At 46.0% G+C, this 6148-nt stretch overlaps 1 long non-coding RNA gene across 1 annotated transcript; it reads left to right on the forward strand.

Moving 5' to 3' along the window:
- Nucleotides 1-3616: 3616 nt before the first annotated feature.
- On the forward strand, nucleotides 3617-5779 carry LOC127007206 (uncharacterized). Its single transcript, XR_007760110.1, has 2 exons — nucleotides 3617-5553; nucleotides 5691-5779. It is a non-coding gene; the product is annotated as an uncharacterized LOC127007206 (long non-coding RNA).
- The last annotated feature ends 369 nt before the right edge of the window (nucleotides 5780-6148 follow it).

Genomic DNA, 6148 nt, shown 5'->3' on the forward strand with positions numbered 1-6148 from the left:
GTGCTTGTAAGTATGGTAGTGGTGGTGATGATGGTGGTGATGGTGGTGTTGGAGCTGGGTGAGAGTTTATTCTGTCTGATTGAAGTTTATCGTGAAGTGGTGATGGTGGTGGTGATGGTGGTGATGGTGGTGATGGTGATGGTGGTGGTCGTGAAGGAGAGAGCTATGGTGGTGGTGATATTGGTGTTGATGGTGGTGGTGATACTTTCCTTCGAGTCATAAAAGTAGTAGTAGTAGTAGTAGTAGTAGTAGTAGTAGTAGTAGTAGTAGTAGTAGCAATAGGCAGGTACCGTAGTAGGTGTGCCAGTAGTATTAGCAGTAGTGAAAGTGATCGTAGTGTTGGTGGTAGTGGGCGTAGTAGTAGTAGTAGTAGTAGTAGTAGTAATTGCTCCTGTTGTTGATATAGTTGTTATTGATGTTGATGAGAGAGAGAGAGAGAGAGAGAGAGAGAGAGAGAGAAAAGTAAACAAAAATAAAAATGCCCCCCTCAAAGCATTACTAGAAAATAAAATAAAATAATGTGAGTAAGAGAGTGAGAGAGTGAGCGAGTGAGTGAGTGAGTGAGTGGCTCTGACTTTCTCTCCCTGTTTGGGCGTGGTGTGTGTGTGTGCGTGTGTGTGTGTGTCTGTGTGTGTGTGTGTGTGTGTGTGGACCGTCACCTGAACTAGTAGCGTGGTCTCTCTCTCTCTCTCTCTCTCTCTCTCTCTCTCTCTCTCTCTCTCTCTCTCTCTCTCTCTCTCTCTCTCTCTCTCTCTCTCTCTTTGCCTTCCTTCATGTTTAACCCTTCTCTCTATCCTCTTTTTCTTCTTCTTCTTCTTCCTATTCCACCTCCTCCTCCTCTTCTTCCCTTCTTCCTCAATACAACATAATCAGAGTACAAAGATTAATAACGATGATAATGGTGATGATGATGGTGATGTTAAGTCAGAAGTAACTCATATAAACACACCCATCACCACCACCACCATCACCATCATCACCTCCACCTCCATCACCTCCAGTCCTCTCATCACCACCACCCCGAGTCGTAAACACCTCCACCGCCGCCACCCACGAGAGTGAAGAACCTTGATCCAGTGTGTGTGTGTGTGTGTGTGACAGGAAGGAAGGAAAGAAGGAAGGAAGGAAGGAAGGAAGGAAGGAAAGAAAGAAAGAATGAAAGAAATTCCACATCCCTACATCCTTACCTAACACACACACACACACACACACACACACACACACACACGCACATTCACACACACACATACACACACTCCTCCCCACCCCACCCCCACACGACCCCCCTCCCCCCAAAACAACATACTAATTCAACATAACCACCAACTGACCCTTATCAAGCGAGGCACATCACTGTCAATCAATGTTATTAATGCGCCTTGTAACACACACCAGGGCGGACTAAGTGATCCCAGAGTCCAGGGAGATAATATTAATGTGTTCTGAGTCTTAAGTGGTGAACAGGTTCCTTCCACGATTTACAGGGATGGAAGGGATGGGAAGGGACGGGAGGAAGGGACGAGTAAGGAGGGAGGGAGGGAAGGGAAGGGAAGGGATGGGATGGAGGAGGAAGGGATGGAAGGAGACCAGCTGACCAGTTTGGGAGAGAGAGAGAGAGAGAGAGAGAGAGAGAGAGAGAGAGAGAGAGAGAGAGAGAGAGTAACTTTATCATATTACTTTACTGATTAACTCTACCAAATGATAAGTGCAAAAGTAGTAGTTGTAGCAGTAGTAGTTGTAGTAGTTGTAGTAATAGTAATAGTAGTAGTAGTCATATGAACGATACTACTACTACTACTACTACTACTACTACTACTACTACTACTACTACTACTACTACTACTACTACTATTGCTACTACTGATAATAACAATAACAATAACAGCAACAACAACAGTAAATAACGAACACTTTCTCTTTCTTTCACAGGTAAGGTCACATCGCTACCTACGAGGACCCCCAAAAAACAGCTGATCAAACTATAACTCAATTGGCTTTTCTGGGCTCGTAAGTAACACCCTTCCTATATATAACCTTGAAACAACCTACCTATTTATGTATGTATCTATCTATCTATTTCCCTTTCCCTTTCTCTCTGTGTCTCAATTAGGTCTATTTCTTTGTCTTCTCCTTTTTCCATTTCGTTCCAGCATCCCTTCCTTTCTACCCTCTCTTCCTTCCTTTATCTTGAGCAGCGAGTAGCGGGCTTTTTTTTTTATTATTGTTTACTTTTTTGTGCCCTTGAACTGTCTCCTTTGTTGTAAAAAAAAAATCTACCTACCTACCTCTCCATTTCCCTTTCTTCCCCTCTCTCTCTGTCTCAATTCTGTCTATTTCCTTCATTTTTCCTTCCTTCATTTCTTCCCAGCATCTCTTATTAATTCCTTCCTTCTTTCTCTTCCTTCCTGTCTACCTTCCTCTTCATCTTCCTTTCTTTCCCTCTCTGTCTCTTATTCTCTTTATTTCTTCGTCTTTCCTTCCTTCATTTCGTCCCAGCATCCATCATTCCTTCCTATCTCCCTTTCTTTCCCTCCGTCTGTCTTTCGTTCTTCTTTCCTTCCCTCTCTCCTACTTCTCCTACTTTCCTACTTACCTACCTGTTTACTCACCTAATCACCTTTCCCTGTCGTTATCAGGTGTAAGATTAGCAAGTTGGGCGGTTCAACTGTTTACCTATACCGGCGCGAGTGTTATTAGCTGATAAGGGAGCCAGGTGTCATGCCGGGTGTCGCTTTTGTAACCCCTCTGAAACACCTTACCCCTTCCCTATCCCTTACCCACAGAGGAAAAGGGAGGGACTATTATAAAACCAGATTGACGGGACCGTTTTGGGGTTGGTTCCCGCGGGTTGGTCCTCTCTACCCTCTTATGTTATGTCACCTATAGTTAATGTGTGAGAGGTAGAGATGGCTGTTGGGAAAGAAAGAGGGAGATGAATGCAGGAAGAGAGAGTAAAAGGAAAGAGGAAGAGAGAGAGGGGAAAGAGAGAGAGAGATGGATATAGAGAGGAGGTATAGGAGGGGGGAGGAAGAGATAGTGAAGAGAGAAGGGGGAGAGAGAGAGAGAGAGAGAGAGAGAGAGAGAGAGAGAGAGAGAGAGAGAGAGAGAGAGAGAGAGAGAGAGAGAGAGAGGAGGGGGGCCTTGTCACAACACAATAACCACCACCACCACAATCACCACCACCACCACAATCACCACCACCACCACAATCATCACCACCACCACCACAATCACCACCACCTCAACCATCCAACCAGCTCTCCAGTATAGCCGGCGGGTCTGTGTGTGTGTGTGTGTGTGTGTGTGTGTGTGTGTGTGTGTGTGTGAGTTTATTACGAAATGGAAAGGAAAACTATGTGCGTGCGTATGTCTGTCTCACTGGGAGTTGTATTTATAGCGCATTACGTTCATACAGACAGTGGCGTGTGTGTGTGTGTGTGTGTGTGTGTGTGTGTGTGTGTAGTGAAAGTGATGTCCAGGAAGGCGAGTGATGCGTTGAGAAATTGTTTAGCAAAGGTGTGTGTGTGTGTGTGTGTGTGTGTGTGTGTGTGTGTGTGTGTGTGTGTGTGTGTGTGAAAGCACACACACACACACACACACACACACACACACACACACACACACACACACACACACAAAACACACCTTTACTATATACACGATTAGGACGTCGATGCCATAGTCTAGGTACCATTAGTTCAAGTTCATCAAGTCGACGTTCTAGCAACAAATACAAGCTCAAGAACTCCTCACTATAGCTACAAATAACCAACCAAGTCGACGATCTGACCACTCCGCTCCCTCTCCCTCTCTCTCTCTCTCTCTCCCTCCCTTCCGTCCGCGGCTTCACAATGGAGGGGTATCAAGGCGCTCTCACGTCCAGAAGGCTTCGTCGGTTACATTAATGCCACGCGGAGCCACCTGTCACGTACCTGTTCATTGTGCGGGGAGGAAGGACCGCGCACCTGGTAGAGAAGAGGAGGAGAAAGAAGAAATGACAGTAGTAGTAGTAGTAATAGTAGTAGTAGTAGTAGTAGTAGATATATGTAAGTAGTCGATAGATATAAGAAGAAAGATTACGTCTCAGAATGGAAATGAATGAATGAATGAATGAATGAAGGAAGGAAGGAAGGAAGGAACAGCAAGGAAAAGGGAACAGCAGAGTAGATTAGGAGGAAGAGGAGGAGGAAGAAGAGGAAGAAAAAGGATAAAACTGGATAGGAAGAGAAACATAGAGAAGAAATGCTTGCCTTAGAGAGAGATAGACAGAGAAAAAGAGACAGAAATAAACAGACAGAAAAACAAACACAGACATACATACAGACACACAGACAGAGAGACAGAGAGGATGACAGACAGCAAGAACTCCCCCATCCACACTGACCCTCAGATCGCATTCTCCTGAGGGACGGATGTATGGCAGCTCGTTGAAGTGTGTGGACCGACAGTGCCTTGAATGGGAGGGGCGTGAAGGGCATCTGAAGGGTCGTTACCAGGCGCCGGGGAGAGAGAGAGGGAGAGAGAGAGAGAGATTGAGGAGGTGAGCGGTGATAGGAATCGTGTGAGGGGAAGGAAGAGGAGGAGGAGGAGGAGGAGGAAGAGTTAGTGAATGGAGAGGAAGGAAGGAAGGAAGGTTAATGAATAGGATGAGGAGGAGGAGGAAAGGAGGGAAGGATGGAGGAAGGAAAAAGAGGGTAGGAAAGGAGGAAGGAAGGAAGGAGGAATGCTGGGCCGAGAGGAAGGAAGGAAGGAAGAAAGGAAAGAAGAAGAAATAAGAAGAAAAGAGAAAAGAAGACCTCCTCCTCCTCCTCCTCCTCCTTCTCCTCCTCCGATAGGTCTTCTGGTGTCTGTTCTTCCTATGTATTTCTGTGTATTCCTCCTCCTCCTCCTCTTTTTCCTCTCGCGGGTCTTCTAAGAGGTCATAGAGAAGATGGTGGTCAGGTCAGGAAGGTCAGAAGGAAGGTAAGGTCATTCATAAAGTGTGGATGAATTCATCCTACCTTTGACCTCATGAAAAGGGAGAGAGGGTATGACCTTCCCCCCTCCCCCCCTTGAGCATGACCTCCCCCGTCTCCCTCCTTTGAAGCACAGGGCGAGGGGCGTTTGGTTGACCTTGTTTGGTGGTCGGTTGGGGTGGTGGTCAACCGTGTTTGGGCCTGGATGACATTGCAGTGGGTTGAGTCTTGGGTTCTGGCTTGCGTGTGTGTGTGTGTGTGTGTGTGTGTGTGTGTGTGTGTGTGTGTGTGTGTGTGTGTTTGGGGTGCATGAGTGTGCGATTCTCTTACGGGTGTTAGGTCCCAAAAAAGTTCCGTGTAAACAACTTCTACTCTTAGCACATAACACTTATAGTAAGGAAGATACGCTTGCTAACAGATGCTGAATACCTCCTATACTAAGACACAGAGAGGGGGATCAGCCATCTTAAGAGGGTCGGATGCTGGGTCAGAATGTGTCTTTACTTACGCATGAGGTCAGTGAGAAGACTAGCAAAGGCTCTGATTAAGATAGGGAGGTCAGGAACTTAAGAATCGGCTATCTGTATGTGCTCATCAGGTAGATTTTAAGAGTCGGATGCTGGGTCAGAATGTGTCTTTACTTACGCATGAGGTCAGTGAGAAGACTAACAAAGGCTCTGATTAAGATAGGGAGGTCAGGAACTTGAGATTCGGCTATCTGTATGTGCTCATCAGGTAGCTTTTAAGAGGGTCGGATGCTGGGTCAAAATGTGTCTTTACTTACGCATGAGGTCAGTAAAAAGACTAACAAAGGGTCTGATTAAGATAGGGAGGTCAGGAACTTAAGATCTGTCTACTTACGCGTGCCCGAAACTGCTCTCGCCACTCTCCCTCTACCGTACTCTCTACTCTACCCTTTCTTGTATGTAGAGGTATGCGATTTCTTGTTCTTTTCTCACCCTCCAATGACGATAAATGAAGTAAGGTCGTAAGGTCAGTCACTCAAGAACCGCCTACTTGTATGTGCCTCAAACTGCTGTCTCTACACTGTCCACTTCTTTGTATGTAGAGATATCCGTTTTCTTGCTCTTTTCTCCCCCTCCAAATAAGATGAAGACAGCAAGGTCGTAAGGTCAGTCACTCAAGAACCGCCTACTTGTATGTGGCTCTCTACACTATCCACTTCTTTGTAT

The sequence above is a fragment of the Eriocheir sinensis genome, chromosome 34 (genome assembly GCF_024679095.1).
Source record: "Eriocheir sinensis breed Jianghai 21 chromosome 34, ASM2467909v1, whole genome shotgun sequence".
Classification (NCBI taxonomy): Eukaryota; Metazoa; Arthropoda; class Malacostraca; order Decapoda; family Varunidae; genus Eriocheir; species Eriocheir sinensis.